The sequence below is a fragment of the Helicoverpa armigera genome, chromosome 14 (genome assembly GCF_030705265.1).
Source record: "Helicoverpa armigera isolate CAAS_96S chromosome 14, ASM3070526v1, whole genome shotgun sequence".
Taxonomy (NCBI): Eukaryota; Metazoa; Arthropoda; class Insecta; order Lepidoptera; family Noctuidae; genus Helicoverpa; species Helicoverpa armigera.
The window spans coordinates 7,929,427-7,946,393 of NC_087133.1; the positions used below are offsets into that span (position 1 = coordinate 7,929,427).

General features: G+C 32.7%; 1 protein-coding gene and 1 long non-coding RNA gene across 2 annotated transcripts in view; one reads left to right on the forward strand and one right to left on the reverse strand.

Annotated features, from left to right (window-relative positions):
• The window catches only part of LOC110381732 (suppressor of lurcher protein 1), a 359,122-nt gene that overhangs the window by 259,076 nt on the left and 83,079 nt on the right, over positions 1 to 16,967 (forward strand). The window lies entirely within an intron of this gene.
• LOC135117757 (uncharacterized) lies at positions 10,166 to 11,036 on the reverse strand. The gene is made up of 2 exons (XR_010277133.1): positions 10,621 to 11,036; positions 10,166 to 10,534 (listed from the first exon to the last, which is right to left on the reverse strand). It is a non-coding gene; the product is annotated as an uncharacterized LOC135117757 (long non-coding RNA).

A 16,967-nucleotide genomic window follows, 5' to 3' on the forward strand; every position in this document is an offset into this window, starting at 1 on the left:
CTTAGCTGCTATTATGTAGGAATGTCTCAATTGGGATATGTCGTGAGACTTAGAAAGTTATGAGGGCTAAATTTGTTACTCATATTTGCTTTTTCATTTGTGAAAAAAGTTAATTTCGATAACTTAACTAATATAACTTTTATGTTGAAGGTGTAACCAGATATCTTAGAGGAGATCTTTTACTTACTAATAAGTTCCCGTGAACACGCGTCTCTCCTCTCGCAAATAAACGTATTTTCTTTCTTTGGTTCAACTACACATTAACGAAACATATCCATGACCAATAGCAGATAAGCAGCTACATCAATTTCCCATTCAAATATCAAGCGCTTGAAAGCGCAAAATTCCTTTTATTCTTAATGTGGCCAGTTCTCGGTTCACTGCAGCTAGCCACCACTTAATCTTAGCAATCCTTTGAGCGGTTTTTCACAGCGCTTTAAGGCTGGATACCACCATCAATTTGACCGATAACATTGCTTTAGTACCTCGTAGTTTCACCGCTACTATGATAATATTATATGGTAGCTTTTGGTATTTCACCGTAACATTTATAAGAACGTTTTCTTGCTAAGAGATTTTTACCGCTGTGCATGGAGAGACTATTTTCTATGGACTCGATGATAACATTGACACAGCTTTGTAAATTATATTGAAAGACTTAAATGTAATTAAAGCGTAAATTAACAAACTATGGTGTAAGAACAAAATACTATAACAGATAAATATAATTCTTTCCAATAAATGTATTGTTCCTACAAAACCATTTACAGCAATAAATAGGCTATAAACAAATAATTCTCATCGAATTTCACACTCAACACTAAGTTGGAGCACTTCATAAATAAAACAAAGCACTCAGAGTCTCTAATAAAATTAAAACTACTAAAGAAATCTCTCGTTACGAGTAGAACGCAATAAACATATAATTACATAGCTATTCTGTCTGTCTGTCAACATTACATTAGCATAATGTCGAGGCTTCCATACATATTGCTTATAACGTCTTCATTGAATTACTCTTAAAGTAATTCAATTACTTATTTCTCTTCTAGCTTAATGGATTGAGAACATTTTGAACTGTATCCAAGTTTGGGTCTTGAATATAGGATTTGTTCATTTTGTACATGCTGGAAGCATTTATTTGACTAAGCTTGGTATAGCCTATTTTAGACGTATAGAAATGGGAAGAATGTTTTGATTTTAAACTTCCAGTTTAGGAACAAGTTATTATATTTTTCTTTTATGTCAGTAGATAAAGTACCAGCATTTTACAAGGAACAAATGCTTATCTGACCTCTTCAACTCTATTACCAATACCCCTTAGTAAGACTGATTGTCAGATTTTCTCGCTTCCGACTACCCGTAAAGACTGCCAAAGATGTTTCAAATGAAAGCCGCGCATTCACCTACCTAACTTCTATATTACGTCAGTAGGATATTATTGGGCATTCTAATCCACCTTCCGTTCCTACGGCTCACTCCGTTCGCCTCCGTCGCTCTCGGTGGATTAGAATGCCCAATAATATAAATGGATTACCTTGTTCGATCAGCAAACGGATTGGGCGCCATTCCACTATTTCAGTTCACACACACTTTACTTACACGTTAACAAACAAGGTATTTCGCTGTATGAACCGCTAGCCTAAAATTCAGGACAGATTGTCTCATGTCTCTCCACAAAGTAAGAGATTGTGCATCGCTACAGGTTACACATACTCCGTTTTCTGTGACCAGATTGGCTCGAGGACATCTGAACTTTAGGATACCGTATATATTAAACTAAAATTTGGGACAGATTGTCTCATGTCTCTCCACAAAAATAAGAAATAGCGTATACTCATAGGCACACACACATTCTATTTTCTGTGACCAGATTGGCTCAAGAACATCCAAATTTTAATTTAATTCATTCATACAGACGACACACACTTTACTTACACGTTAACAAATAAGGTATTTCGCTGTATGAATCGCTAGCCTAAAATTCAGGACAGATTGTCTCATGTCTCTCCACAAAGTTAGAGATTGTGCATCACTACAGGTTACACATACTCCGTTTTCTGTGACCAGATTGGCTCGAGGACATCTGAACTTTAGGATACCGTATATATTAAACTAAAATTTGGGACAGATTGTCTCATGTCTCTCCACAAAAATAAGAAATAGCGTATACTCATAGGCACACACACATTCTATTTTCTGTGACCAGATTGGCTCAAGGACATCCAAATTTTAATTTAATTCATTCATACAGACGACACACACTTCACACTTTAAGAAATAAGACATAATGGCCATCTGAACTCTGAGCGTTGAAATAGATTATGGTGCTTTTACACTTGCCGCCGACAAAACGGTACATGAGCCATTCGACGCGACGGCGCGGCGGGGCGGTCAGCCGGTGCGACGTACTATATCATAAACCGCTTGTCGATGAAGTCGGAAACGATTTTATTATGCAGTCGATGAGTAAGTGTAAATGGGCTCTTAACATCTGCAAAACTGCAGAATTGGATTATGAAATAACTTGCAGTGTAAGAACTTTATAGCATGCGGTGTGAGTGTGGGTAATTTCCATAAATATGTTAAGCAATCATATTACAAGAAAGAGGACCGCTGTGTATGTTGCGGCTATAATTCAAATTAGTATTTTATTAGAATTCTCCATGATCAAAAAAAAATTTAATTGACACTTATATGGATTATGTCTGAAATAAATGGTTAATAATAATAATAACCAGTTGTCAGTTCTAGTTAAGGAATTGTTTATAAGATATTCTTAATCATATCATTACCTATTGAATTGAATAGCGTTTTTTTTATTCGAATTCCAATTACATGAATTTAATGTTTTATAAAAAATGTTCTAGTAGTTTGATTTGATTATTTTATTTCAATTTTAAGTTAAGCTGTAGCATTATTGTTATCAAAATTTTTGACGTGAATTTCATTTCATAATTTCATATTATGAAATGTTTTTAAAAAAAATGTTCTAGTATTTTGGTTATTTTATTTTAATTTTGAGTTATACTACAACATGGTTGTAAACTAAATTTTTAACGCGACTTTCGTTACATGAAATGTTTTATAAAAATTAGTAGCTATTTTATTTTAATTTTGAGTTAAACTACAAAATTGTTGTAAACTAAATTTTTACCGCGACTTTCGTTACATGAAATGTTTTATTAAAAAGTTCTAGCAGGGGGTTACTTTACACCAATTTTGAGGATAATTGTAATATTTTTTTTTTTTGAAATATTCGTATAATGTCATATGATGTTTTATATTAGCGTTTATTAAACAAACAAACTTACATAATTTTATTATCATACCTATAATGATTAGCGACAGCCAGGTAAGTAGCTATCGGTTCCACCTTTGTCGGCGTTGGTGGTTTTATATTTCATTTCTCACGATAAAATTGCAATTTGACAGTATTGGTATGCAAGCAATACGATTTAATTGGACGTAAGTGACATAAATTGGTAATACAACTGTAATACATATTATTTAAGGATTAATTTTGTGATTAGGTAAATTTTGCTGAAATTGTATTTTTTATGAATATAAACCGATGGATTGTATCCAAAAATTACATTTGCTCCAGTATTTCCAAGTGCTCATCGCTGTCTACCTTACGTTATAATTACGTGAATCTCTCTTCATAAAATGTAAGTAAGTACTACTCAAAATTAATTTAATTAAGAAGGTTAGATATTTCAGTGCGTTCTTTACATCATAATTGTTTTATAAAAAATAACCTTTGTGTTCGATTGCAGGTCTGACTCCGAAGTTGAATACCAGTCGCTGCCGGGGTGCTCAGCAGTAGCCGAGGCTTCGAAAAACGTGCAGCCGAAGAAAAAGGCTTCGAAGCGCAAATCTTCTGGGAGCGGCACCACGCCTTCGGAATCAACATCGAGGTAATTTTTGACTTTATTACTTACTTGTCGTGTATGTTATGTCCATTAGAGTTTTATTCACAAATCGAAACTAAACTCTAGTTCAGTAACGTAGAGAGCACTATCATAAATGTTAGATACGATATCTTTCATACATCACGTTTAGTTGGTCATATTTAGGAATTTCTTCTGTATCGTGGGTGCGTTTACAGACATAAATCTCACATGCACACACACACCTAGACCCCGAACAACTATCTGTAGATTATACAAATATTTGTTCCGTGCGGGAATCGAACCGCGACACGCAATGCAGCAGTCGATCGCTCGACCACTGCGCCAACCGTGCCGTCAACTTTGAAGGTATTATTATCGTAATAATTATAAATAAAATGTTTTATTTTGTTTCAGTAAATACAAACATCACGGCTCGGACCTCTTCGGTCTAGAGAACGACAAGCTTCTCCCAGCGACATCGTGCGGAGACCTTGGATCGTCCCTCGTCAGCCGCGTCGCCAACGGGAAAGTTCGGCGGACAGCTGACCTAACGGGGGACTTCTACGTAGAGGTGAAGGTGTACCATAAGGCTGACGCCGCTTCCCACCCTAGAGAGGATCGGTGGAAGAAGGCGTCGGTTGCACTGAAACTGCAACTTAATAGAGGCTCCTCGACGTGGGACGCCTTACAAATATTTATGAGACGGGCTCATGAGCTGTTTGATAACTCGGAGCCCATCTTTATAGTGATAATATTAATATAAAATAATTTTTATATTAATATTATCATTGAAAATTTAATGAATTTAATTTTTTTATATTTAAATTGTAATAGAAAATGTCATTTTCACACATTTTTAATATTTAATTATAGTTTCGACACCAGTCTCTTACATCATAGTCCCTATTGTGTATACCTAATGTGTTTTGGATATATTGCTTTTACCTAAATAAATAATTTCTTTCTACTTATACTTAACTTATACTTTATTTTTGTACCTTTTGCTGTCTTATATTAACACATAGCAGCATCTTCAGTAATTTATAGCTTGTTCTAACTTTAAAGTACAAGGTAATTAGCATAATAATAAAATGCCTTTCTGTACTGTTTGTAACACATCTGTTGAGCGCAATCACTGGGTAGGTCATTTACGCAGTAACGATCATAAAAATAAAAATATTTCACATTTTTGCGAAGGCGTTGAAATTATACATTCTGCATTTCGTAATCGTATAGCTTCTTATAGAATTACCGATTCGTTTGAAAATTGTTCTTTAGAATCATTTTAAATAATATTCAGGATAAAATTCAAATGTTAATAGATATGTCTCTTAAAGAACATACTTGTTTGAAAGTAAACTTTGAATATTTTGCTTTGTTTTTATTGGTTAAAAACGAGTCTCAGGAGATGAAATCATTTTGTACGAAAAATTTCAGTCTTTATCAGAATTATGATTATGTCACTTTGATATCTCAAGTTGAAAATACTTTAAAGAAAAAGATTGAAGAATTCCAAGACCGTGATAGTGGTTGGACTTTATTAAGTAGTTCTCATTTGGAAATTAACATTAACAAATATCAACCTTTGCGCGGCTCCGGTTTTATTGAGTTACCGGCAGCAATTAAATCAAAAAGAGCGTGTGTTAATATTCATAATAATGACGAATATTGCTTTTTGTGGTCAGTAGTTGCTGCTTTATATCCAGCTAAATCTCATCCTGAAAGAGTTTTATCGTACCCACATTTCAGAAACGTGTTAAACATAGAAGGTTTGTCTTTCCCATTGAGTTTCTCTGATATAGCGCAGTTTGAAGTAAATAACCCCGAAATTTGTATTTATATTTATGGTTTAAAAAATAATACCGTGGTAGGACCGCTTTACAAACCAAAATCCTTGAATAATAAAAAGGTGATCCATTTACTTTATTTACAAAATGACAATCTGTCACATTACTGCCTCATTAAAGATTTACCGCGACTTGTTAAGAATCAAATAACGAAACATCACAGTAAATTGTACTTTTGTGAGGAATGTTTAATGTTTTTTGATTCATGTGATGATCTTAGTTCGCACAGTTGTGGAGGAATTGCCACTGTGCTGCCTCCAAAGGGCTCATTCATACAGTTTGAAAATTATAATAGAAAGCAAACTGTTCCATTTGTTATATACGCTGACTTTGAAACAATGCTGGAAAGGTACCAATCTTGTGACCCTGATCCAACAACTGCGAGTACTGTAACACGTCAGCGACATGTACCTATAGCCTTCGCATATCATATAACGTGCACATTAGATGACAGCCATAATCGTTACGTTTCGTATCGCGGTTTGGATTGTGTATCTAAATTTGTTAAATCTATTTATAACGATGCACAAAAAATTTATGGTATTTTAAAAAGTAACGTTCCTATTATTTTTACTGATGATCATGCTCATGACTTTGAAAATGCAGCAACATGTCATATTTGTGAGCACTTTTTGTTCGGTGACAAAGTCCGTGATCATTGTCACTTGACTGGTAAATATCGCGGCGCAGCTCATAGTTATTGTAACATACAATACAAAGTACCATCATTTATACCAGTATTTTTTCATAATTTATCTGGTTATGACTGTCACCTTTTTATAAAAGAATTAGGAGAAGCTCCAGGATCTCTTAAAGTGATACCTAAAACGAAAGAAAACTATATTTCTTTTACAAAATTTATTCCGATTTCCCCTAATGAAAGCATTCAGGTTCGGTTTGTAGATTCTTTCAAATTTTTGGGAACTAGCTTAGAAAAGTTAACTAGTACAATGAAAATACAAGAATTTCAACAGTTAAAATCACATTTTCCTATTGAAACACAATTCAGTTTGTTAACCCGAAAAGGAGTGTATCCATATGACTATATGTCTCAATGGGAACGTTATGAAGATACATGTTTGCCATCTAAAAATCATTTTATAACTCTTTGACTAATGAATTAATTTCCGACGAAGACTATGAACATGCTCAATCTGTTTGGTCAGTATTTAATATTCAAAATATGGGTATGTACACAGATTTATATCTTAAAACGGACGTTCTATTGCTAACAGATATATTTGAAAGTTTTAGAAAAACTTGTAAACGATATTATAATCTCGATCCTGCATTTTATCTTACAGCACCAAGCCTATCGTTTGATGCAATGCTTTTGAAAACAGGAGTTAAATTAGAATTAATTAGTGATGTTGAAATTTTAGAATGATACAAAAGGTATCCGCGGAGGTGTTTGTATGTGTTCCAGAAGACATGCCAAAGCTAATAATAAATATTTGGATTCTTATGATACGTCCAGTCCAAATTCCTTCATTATTTATTTAGACTGTAACAATCTATACGGGTATAGCATGTGTCAGGCACTACCCTATTCCGATTTCAGATTTATGAACAGAAAAGAAATAGATGATTTACAATTGAATTTAACAAATATTAGTGATACCGCGGAAAAAGGTTATATTCTTGAAGTTGATTTAATGTACCCTAGGCATTTGCACATTGATCACAATGACTTCCCATTCTGTCCTGAAAAATGCTTACCACCTGGTGGTAATAATAAAAAACTAATACCAAATTTGTATGATAAATACCAGTACGTTATTCATTACGCACATTTAAAAAAATGTCTACAGCACGGTTTAGTGTTGAAAAAAATCCATCGAGCTATAGAATTTAAACAAAGTTGTTTTTTAAAGCAATATATTGATCTTAACACCCAGCTACGTCAGAAAGCAGAGTCGACCTTCGAACAAGATTTTTTTAAATTACTAAACAATAGTATTTTGGGAAGACGCTGGAAAATAATGAACAAAGAATAGATGTAAAATTAGTAAACAAGTGGTGTGATTCGAACAATAAAACAAAAAGACAACTTGTGCTGAGAAATTAATAGCCAGCCCTTATTTTCATAGCGTCTGTCTTTTCTGATAATTTAGTAGCAATCCAAATGAAGCCTTCGCGTGTTATTCTAAACAAACCAATATATATAGGGTTTGCTGTATTAGAATTGTCTAAGAGTCACATGTACGATTTCCACTATTCCACTATAAAGCCTTTTTATGGTAACCGAATTCAATTGTGCTACACTGACACAGACAGTCTGGTTTATAAAGTTGAAACGAATGACATTTATAAAGATTTCAAGATGCATTTCCTAAAATACTTAGATACCAGCAACTATGATTCGAATAACGAATTTGAGTTACCAATTATTAATAAAAAGATTCCAGGGCTATTTAAGGACGAAATGGGTGGTAAAATCATTAAAGAGTTCGTTGGACTGCGCTCAAAGCTTTATTGTATTAAAACGTTAGATAAAACTATAAAGAAGGCAAAAGGTACTAAAAAATGTATTACGAAGCAGTTTAAAATGACCGATTATAAAAGTGTTTTGTACAACTGCAATGTCATTCGCAAAAAAAATATTTTGTTTAGGTCAATAAAACATGAAATATTCACACAAAATGTAAATAAAGTGGCACTTTGAAGCAATGATGACAAACGATTGCTATTATTTGATAAAGTGTCAACTTTAGCCTGGGGAAATGCAACCATTTTTATGTAATGTGTAATAAATAGGTATTTTTCAATCCATTTTTACCTTGTAACTTCATTAATGTTGCAAAATATATGTAATTAGCTACCTAAACTTAATCAATGACTATAACTCCATACCTACTATCTATGATGTAAGTACCTACCTAGGTACATGGTAAAAAAATATGTAATTTTGAATGACTGGTGTCCTAAATAGGCATAAGCTTTTTGTAATCCATAATTGTAAGGACTAATATTAGTTTGTAAGAATTATGTATACTAACCAAAATATTTTTATAAATAAATATATTATGTTAATTATATCTGTGTTTTAATTCCTCATTGCACTCGCAAGTTGCAAAGGTATAAAGAAGTCTGTTGTAAAAAAATTAAATAGTCTTGATTATCAAAACGTATAATTGTCATGTTATCCGCAAAAAAATGTGTTGTTTAAATCAATAAAACATGAAATATTTACACAAAGTATAAATAAAATAGCACTGTCAAGTAATGATGATAAACGGATGCTAAATATCAATATTATATATTTTTAAAATATTATGTAAAACATACAATAATATATTTTATTTCCATTCCTGATGTCAAATATTTTCAAAACAAGTGCTCGAAGCATACAAGATCAGACTTGTGAAAACATTAGTTTCATGTTCATTCCTGTCTATTGCGCTTACACGTATCTGATGTTAAATATGACACCACACAGGTGCGCTCGTATAAAGTATACAGGTTTAAACTTGTTAAAACATGACATTGTTTTTTTTACGGATTAGTTCCGTCAATGTAACTCCTCATCCATACCAGTTCTCGCAATACATTCCTCTCGTACTTTCATTCTTCATACTGTGCTTTTCTTACATCCTTTCCATATTTTTTTTTTTTTTTTTTTACTGTATTTTTTTTTATGAATATGCAATGTAATGCTGCCTTACTAACTTTAAATTAGCTACAGTAAAATATTTTTGTTTCAAATTATGGTTTTTAATCATTGTTTTTATTTAATATATTTTATGACCATATTAGCGTATATTTATGAATTAAAAAACTGTAAATACAATTTTCCTATAGCTAATTTAAATACCAATGATTAATTATAATAGAAAATGAAACATAATATAAATTTAAACTTTACACTTTTTATTTATTTATATAACAGTAACTTATAATATTATATGTACATTGATAAACTACAAACTATTCTAGATAAAGTTTAAACATTATATATTTTTACAACATTACTATAAAATTAACTTTATAACTGCGCAAATATAATATTACCAGAATCAACTACAATACTACTACATAGCTAATTATGGCTAGGTACAATTATTTTTATAAACTTATATTAAAATGTGATTTCCTTATATATTTAATATAATGATTACAATTAAACATGTGATGTGTAGACAAAATAATAGAAATATCCTAATGTTAATAACTAAAATCTACCTATATTATTCACATGCAACATATTTACATACATACAAATAATCATACTTAATTATAACTATAGTTTTCACAAAGTTTCCTTACATATATATAAAGATTACAATTAAACATGTGATGTGTGTAGACAAAATAATAGAAATATCCTAAAGTTAATAACTAAAATCTACCTATATTATTCACATGCAACATATTTACATACATATCTACAAATAATCATACTTAACTTATAACTTATAACTATAGTCTTCACAAAGTTTTTTGGATATTTTATTTATTAATGCCTGTGTCTCGTCCATTATATAGTCCACAGGCTCAGTCACAACGTATTGCGCACTCATCACTAGCACTTCTCCGTCAGGGGTTGCAGGTTTTTGTTGTTCATTAATGTCCAACACTTGTACTTGAATGAGCCGTACTCCTTTTTTCTTCTCATTGTTGATGACGAACGATTGGTACACTGGAGTCTGCTTTTGCTTTTGACGTCTCACTCTAGGCTTCTTACTCGCACGAGGTTGTGGCTCTGGTGTATGCCAGCTCAAACTTGGAGTAGGAAAACCTTGAGCGTATTGTGAGAAACGAATGTCAGGAGAATCACACATTATTGATGATCTGAAACAAATAAAACAATAAGTAAGTTTTAAATCAAAATGAGTAATAAAGATATACTGATAGAAAGATATAGGGTCAATACTTACAATGTTTTATTTTTTGATGAGATGTTACCACTTCGACAACGGACAGCGCAATGACGAAGGAAGTGAAATAGTTTAATGTAACAGTACTCAATAAAGACTCGTATGCTTTGAATCAATGTCATGTTTTAACAAGTTTAAACCTGTATTCTTTATACGAGTGCACCTGTGTGGTGTCATATTTAGCACCAGACACGTGTAAGTGCAATAGACAGGAATGAACATGAAACGAATGTTTTTCATAATATAAGTATGTATAATGGTATTTTATGACACATTATTAACAATCCACTTCATCATTTCCAAACTTTTTGCTGAATAAATTAAACACAGACATGTTATTATCAAAATACCATTTTCTTATACACACAGCATTATTTAATGCACAGTTAATTCTATGATGCACACAGTTAAAGTCTCTTTTATTTTTTAAAACATTTTTTAATGTTGAAAGATTAGGACATCCCTTTTCACCAAGATCAATCACTTTACAGTTCGTGCATAATTCTTGAATCCACTGTATTTTTTCCAAACCCTTGGTCATTATTTTCTTATTCTCGAGATATAATACTACGATGCGTTGAAATTCTTTATAATCGATGTAGCCCTCACTCCAGTAAATTCCTCGATTTCTTTCTATCCATCTCACTTGCTTTTCTTCTTTAGACAAATAATGAAACGGATATGGTGGTTTTACTAAGAATGTTTGGGTAAGTTCCTGACTTACAATGGCCACTTCCTTCACGATAAAACTATTTTGATTATCTTTAAATCCTTGGAGGTCAACTATGATGGTATCTGCGTTCATGATATCTTCTTTACGATGTTACTTAATGGCTTGTATTCAACAATGCAGTCATTCAGAATGAGACAATAAGCTGCAGTTTGATCTGGTAGTTCCGAATCACTCTCAATTTCTACTCTTACATCTACGACAGGACCCGCCTTTAGATTATCTGCTTGTCTAGAGCAATCGACTACAAACAGCGGTGCTAAATCTTTAAACTGTTTCTCACTTAACAAGGGTTCTGGACGGCGTCCGTAATACGACTGTTGAAATCTGACGTATTGCTCATATAATAATGCAATTCTGTTATTAGCGAAGTTCACATTAAGACTTTCATATGGAAAATAAGTTGAATTTAGGTACACTTTTACGTCACGAACATTGCAGTGATCGAATTGAGACATGTCAGAACTTGCACTATTTTTCCTATTTGTCTGTAAGCCTATAATGACGTATCTTGGTTTTCAATTTGAGATGCAGTTTTGATAGACCACGTATGCTTTGTAGTTTTAGGTAAAGCTGGATATTCGTAGAGATCCCAATTTCTGTAAATCATCTGGAGCGGACGATCTTTTTCTAACAGTTTTAGCAAAGAAATTTTTTCTTTATCTGATACTTTAACATGTGGTACGCGCCATATGATTTTGTTGATGTGAACGTCATCCACTACTTCGCCGGTGCTAAGTTTTACAGCGTTCAAATTAGTGTTACTTCGTAACAGTACCAGTTCGTGTCTACTATTTATGATGACTTTTTTAAAATCTTCAGCGAAACCGAGGATATTGCGAAGTGGGATAGAAACAGAAAACTTCCTCCATGATTATTTTTTATTCCATCGATATTCCAACCCCAGGCGTTAGACATCTTTGATTCGCCCTCATTCATTGATATTAACGATTTTATGGTTGTAGTTATACCAGCATTTTTATTTTATCTATCTCTACTCCATTTAGCTCATACCTAATATCTTGAAATAAGTAAAGTAGAGCATTGTTGGTGAAATGGACACTAGTAGCTTTGTCTTTCGTATCCTTCTTGCTAACTATAACGGTTCCTTCCAAATATAAAGTGCTAGCTGATGGTAATATGTACAGGTCCTGTTGATTGATAGGTATGCGTATTTCATCATTTCTATTAAAACTTGTTACGTAGGGTTTGTAAGAATGAAATTCAATTCCTTCTATTGCAGTGTCGTAAGTCGGAGTGGATAAAACGTCTAATATATTCATTTTAGTAATCCGATTGCTTTAAGGAATGCCTTATTATCTTTAGTTAATTTTATTTTCTTCTTAGAGCGTGGTCTTGTATGGTGAGTAGCTCGAGTAGAACTGATATTTTTAACTTGTTGAGGTACATATTTATTGTAGTCAATCATTTTTTCGTCTAAGATGCAAATACAGCTGCACTTCTTCACCACGTAAATTTATTAAGCGATTCCTTATGTCTAATAGCCTAATATGAATACAGCTTATATTATTTTGATTTATCGGAAAGTATATTGCGTTCTTCGGTATTTCTATGATCCTATATCCAGGTGGCACGTTGAGTGCAAATTCGTGAATAATGTGACTTGGTTCACCGTTTATAAACGAGCCGCTTACAATATCACATTCAACCCTGATCACAGTCGTAGGTAAAATGTTGACTGGAAACTGTGATACATGCCATTTATTACCTTTTAAAATCTGCTTATTAAATCCTAACAGTCTTCTGAAAGAGCTTTCTTTGCTAAAATCAATGTCTTTTGTACAGAAAATAGTAGTTTTTAACGTATTATTATTGCATAGTAGTTTTATTGTTGCATCCTTAATTTCAGATTTTAAATAATCACTGATATCTTGCAATTCATATGTACCTTCCGGTATTTCAATAACTTCGTTGGAACCGTAGTAGAACTTGTTATTCGTTTTGTCAATGTTGGGAATAGAATTAAATGTTGAAAAATGCAATAAGGCGCACTCATAAGCTCCATCTAGTTGCAACGTATTTGGATAGTATGTAGATAAATTTGACGAATTTCCAGTTATTGACAAAGTGAGTGACATTGTGGAAATGATTAAAATTAAAGAAAAACATACATTTTATATTTTTTTATTCCAAAAAGTCATCAAATACTCTAAACATAAGTGACCACAATTTACTGCATTGAATCTTTGATATCTTGTGTAGTTATAATAAACATTACAATTCTTAAAATATCGCATTAATTCTGTTGGAGGTTTTAAATCTCCATAGCTATCAAAATATTCACAATGCTTGTATAATTTAACATAAGCTACCCAATGAGTTCCTTCGTTCTTAGAATCGTCTAAGTTTACGATAGCGCATTCAATTTTTTTCGGCTTCCTTGGTAACTGATCCTTCATGTAGATTCCCCGGAAATATGGGATGTCTTTTGCATACTTTTGAATATCTACATTAGTCAGAGGACGATTGGGTAGCATACTTTTTAGTTTTTTGATGGTTTTATAAACAAACCTTTGCCATTTTTGTACGGCTTAATGTATAAACCCTTGCCCACCACTAAGCCTTCCATAACCTTATTGTGTCGTTCTGTTTCTCGTAAATTTTGCTGAGCTGCTTTGTAATCATTCACAGTTTTTGCAATACCAGCGGCACCACCAGCTAAAGTTCCTAAAGCTGATAAACCAGCGAAAATAGGGATTAGAGGCAAAACCCCTCCAGTCTTTGGCAAAGGTATTACTCGCGGTACTCGAATTCGATTAATTCCTGGAAACATTTTTTTTGCTGCTAAATAAGCAACTTTAATCAAAGTTTTACTATTCTTGGGTTTCATTTTTTTAATTTTTGATCTAATTTTTGAAACCAAGCTTCTAAATGTTTTTACACCGGAACCAGACTTCAGTTTTGCTTTCATAACCTTGCTCACTAGCCATGAGCTTAACTTTTCACCTTTTCCCGCATCTTTTGATTTAAGTCTTTGTTTAGCCATGTTGAGTAATTGTAAGTCAGCTTTGTGACGATGGGATAGATCTGTATGATTTGCGTAAGCAATGTCGTGGTGCATACAAGCTTCGTCTAGCTTATTCACGCCTCGATCACCTCGCAACAATCGTTTTTGAAGTTTAGTTCCTGGTCCGCAATAATTGTATCCGGGCAAATGAACTTCGAACGGTAGATTATTAATTATGTTATTTACTAGTCCACCACCTTGCATTACTTTAAGTGTACTGATACAAATATTACATCTGTATTATTTATATATTTTAACTCATTATTGCAGCTTTATCAATCCAACTGTTTTCTTCATCATTCAGACCTAACCACTTCACGAACAGTTTACGTCCTCTTCTTTTTAAAACTTTTTCTATCAAATAAACATCAGAATAATTAGATTTCTGAAGTTCTTGCTCATAAAATGCCCCCAATATTATTTTTTTTCGCTGATCTTCTATGTGGTATGTTACTGGTATGGTTTTATTAATCTTTTTAATAGTAAATAATTCAGTTGACCAATTGGGGGTGTAACCTTTCTCGAAATTGTGTTTGTATTTACTGATGCGTACATAATCGCCTACTTTAAACTTAGGTTTCTTTGTATGGAGAGAAGATATTTTCTTTAATGTTCTGTTAATATTTTCTTTTATATCGTGTTCATTATATTTATTTACTTCAGCTGGTTTATATTTAATAGTCTGATGCTTTGTATTATTATATGTCTTCAATATTACTTCTAACGGTTGTCCTAACCATTTGTAGTTTCCGTTATAGCTAAAAGATTTATATAACTTGTTTTTAATAGTTCTTATTAGTCTTTCAACAATCGAAGCTTTTTTGGTTGAAAACGTTGAGTAATGGTTAATATTGTTCGTCTTCATAAGATTCTGAAACGTATTGTTATAAAACTCGGTCCCCATATCCGTTTGTAAATTAACAGGTCTGCGATTACTATCAATCAATATCCTTTCAAATGCATGAGTAACATCTTGTTTATTTTTTGATTTCAATGGTTCCGCCCAAGCATACTTTGAGAAGCAATCAATAACCACTAGCACATAATTGTAACTTTTATTATACTTTTTCAAGTTTTGCATGTCCATCAGATCGGCTTGCCACAAATCATCGATTCCTTTTAAAATAACTGAACGCCTCAGGAAATTTCTTCGTGCGGCTTTATGTATTTCATTAACTATTTGCTGTTTTGCCATTAGGGAAATTTTTAATTAACTTATCTACCTCTGCTTTAGTATAAAACTTGTCTTCGAAATGAGTCAAAACGTCTGATGACTTTGTTTTTAAATAAGACTTAACTGCATTTTGCCCATCTATTATAATTTGAGAACGTAATGAAGAAATCAGTCTATTGAATTCTTGTACTGTCTGAGCATTCATTCGATCTACATAATCCTTGTTCACAGCTTCGTCTCCTTCTACAGGAGATCTTATTCCTTTCAATCTAATTGTTTTTAAATCATAGTCTCCCGTTTCTGACTTGCACAGGGCGTTCTCATTAAAGTCAAGTAACTCTGTTAAACGTAATCTTTTATGAACGTGATGTCCAAATTTGTCTACGTTCATATTTAGGTGTATATTGATGAAAGGTTAACAATAAAATGAATACATTTTTTAAAATCATTTATTTATTATTTTATTTTCACGCAATTCTTCAATGATAGATATAATTTCATTGTTAACTCCAGTGTTACCAGCATCTCGAGAAGCTATCAGTAATTTTAACCTATCCACTAGTTCATTTGGATCATCCCAATATACAAAATCTGTGTTCTTTTTCCACATTTTGTCAATGACAGTCCTTTTCCCTTCGGAATACTGTCTTGATGGTACTTTGTAGTTTAAAAGTGGCTTAATAACTTGTAAATATTTCTGCCCTTATTACTTTTATTGGTTTACCGGAATCATAGTCTCGTCGATGAGCATTTGTATCGAGTAGCATTGACTTATAATGTTGCATATCCCTGTCGGTTACCAAACTTAAATCTACATCTTTCTTTAGCAACAACTGTTTTAAACCAGGTGTATTTTGATATTTGTGTCCAGACACATTAATATATTCATCGCTGATTGTTATGCGAGCTGAACCTAGCATCAAGTTCCCATCCACCACTCTGACACCATATGGGACCCCGGCAAGTGCTTCTGAGGTTATTGACCAAGATGATGTATCACCCTGTTTATTTTCAACCAATGATTGAAACGAACAATCACTGTCCTTGTCGGATTCATAGTCACCGTCGACTTTACTCAGGTTTTCTTTCTGAGAAGCTGAATCAATAAATGAAATATCTGCTTCTTCATTTCCCGTAGCATATAAACGAGGAGGTTGCATGCTTGCATTTGCAATTAGGTTGAGAGGTTCTGTTACAGGCTTGAACATTGACTCCAGTGTCTGATTATTATCAATCTCAATGTCTTTCATCTTTCGTATTTTTTTCTTAACAGCTTCTGCAGCATCAACAATTTGTTTTTTTAATGTTTTTTCCATTTTTATATCTTGATAGGTTAAGCGTTGTTTAACGAATAATAATATTTCTGTGGTAAGATACTTAAATATTTATGATCTTAATCAAAGATTACAAAAGTG